We start from the raw sequence: 2,500 nt of genomic DNA, 5'->3' as shown, positions 1-2,500 counted from the left end.
AGAAGTGATAGGCCTAACCCACCGAGCGCTGGCCCAATGCAAATTGGTGGGTGATCAATTCTTCGTCTGGCATCTCAGAAGAAGCCTCTCCAACTTCATTAAACATACTCATTGACGATATTAGCAATTACTTTATGCATGACACGGATTCAGTAGCATATGAATTTGTGATGAATCTAAAGGTAAATTGGTATAACAAGTTTTAGATTTTTTTTTTTCTTTCTTTCTTTTTTTACTAATGTTTTAGCTTGGTAGATTGCAATAGGGGAGAAATATGCTACGAATGATGTGCTTGATGCTGTTTTTCGAAAAAAAAAGAAATATTCAAGAACTTATTTCAGAAACTCAATTTCATTATGGAAGGAGGTCCATATTGAGCAAACGTTGTAACCTCTTCATTTTCTGCATTTCCATCCGCCTATATTTTCTCTCCACTAGTGAGCATGAATTTCAGATATATATATTTAGATATTCTATCTGTATTCTATAGAGGCGCTAAAAGGAATGTAAGAAATGCATTACTTTGTTGTTACTTCCTTTGGTGTTAAACTTGATATATGTTCGGATCAACAGTTTGTCGAGAAACATCCTTAGTTTACCATTACTTATTTTCTTTTAAATGTTGAATATATAACCATAATCTTACTCTTATTCTGATAGTTGTTCATCATGATCTATTAATAATGTAAGCACCAATGAGCTTCCACTAGATCCTTGAGCTATTTTAGAATTACTTTTCTTCTAATCACTCTTAATAGTGGCATTAGGGTTACGCACAATCCAATTATGTCATTTTTTTCCAAAAGTTAGCTCATAACCTGATTAATCCATTTCAGTCAATATTTCTTGGTAAAGTCCCGTGCAAGGTAGCGTCTCTATCTTTTTTTTTTTTTTTTTCTTTTTTTTCATTGATGATATTCTCATTGATAAAAGCATGTGAGGTAAGACGCTCGACTTCGTTGCAAAATTCGTCTTTTGGATTCAATCCTTATTTATCTACCAAGGAGGATCCCGTTGATATATGTGCGTGTATTTGTACGTATGTATTGGATATATATATATATATATATATATATATATATATATATATATATATATATATATATTTTTTTATTGCTTACGCCTGATGATGAACTTTTATAACAGTTCTTATTGTAGAAGTGTTTTATCATCATCATTATTATTATATAATCATATATGTATATGTATATAAATATATATATATACATATATATACAAATATATATGTATACATACATATGGATATATACATATACATATATATATATATATATATATATGTATGTATGCATATATGAATATGTTTATGTATATATATATATATATATATATATATATATATATTATATATACATATATGAATATATATTATATATACATATATATATATATATATATATATATATATATTAATATATATATATATATATATATATATATATATATATAATATATATATATATAATATATATATATATATATATATATATATATATATATATATATATATATATATAATATATATATTATATATATATATATCTATATATATATATATATATATATATATATATATATATAATATACCATATTATATATATATATATATATATATATATATATATATATATATATATATATATAATATATGTATATATATATATATATAATATATATATATATATGTATGTAATGTGTGTGTATGTATATATATATATATGGTTATTGTCATAATACAGATGTGTGTGTGTGTGTGTGTGTGTGTGTGTGCGTGTGTATATATAGAGAGCCCGAGAAATGGAAAACTCTCCAAAATCCTCTCTACTTTCGAGAAACAAAAGGCGAACTTAATACCTTAAAAGAAGCGAGACGTCCCCCTAAACTTGTTGATCCGTCAAGACCCGTGTCCTCCGAGAACTAAGGCGAAATCACGTGTAAACTTTGGTGGCCGTGAGTCCTCAGCCAAACCGGTTTCCTTCAGCTATTCCCTAAGGAAAGTCTTTTTTCGGTCTTCGGTTTTTTTTTTTCTTCTTTTTCTTTTTCGTTTTTCTTTTTATCAAGAGGAGATTTCCACGGGGTTGAACCTCAAGTAGGAAACTTTTGTTAAAACTTGCACTAGAAGGTAACTTTCTCGCTTCTTTTTTTTTCTTCTTCTCTCTGTCTTGAAAGGACAAGGAAAAGAGTTTTCATTTTTGATGAGGTAATTGAGTTATTGATCATAGCCCTGGGTTGATATTGATAAAAAAAAAGGTAATATTCGCAGATGGTGAAGCCGCTGGTTATAATAATACTTAGTAATCATCATTATTAATTATAATTTTTGTTAGTTACTGCTACTTCTACTACCTCTATTACTACTACTACTACTGCTGTTGCTGTTGTTACTATTACTGCTGTATCTACCGCTACCACTATTATTTTGATCTGGTCCCTGATTGGTTGGTGGTGCTCCCTGATAAGCCAATGCTTGCTACACTGA

The sequence above is a fragment of the Penaeus japonicus genome, unplaced genomic scaffold (genome assembly GCF_977035675.1).
Source record: "Penaeus japonicus unplaced genomic scaffold, GWHDUDI00000001_assembly GWHDUDI00000015, whole genome shotgun sequence".
Lineage (NCBI taxonomy): Eukaryota > Metazoa > Arthropoda > Malacostraca > Decapoda > Penaeidae > Penaeus > Penaeus japonicus.
The sequence above is the reverse complement of the archived record's forward strand: the minus strand, read 5'-3'. Positions refer to the sequence as shown.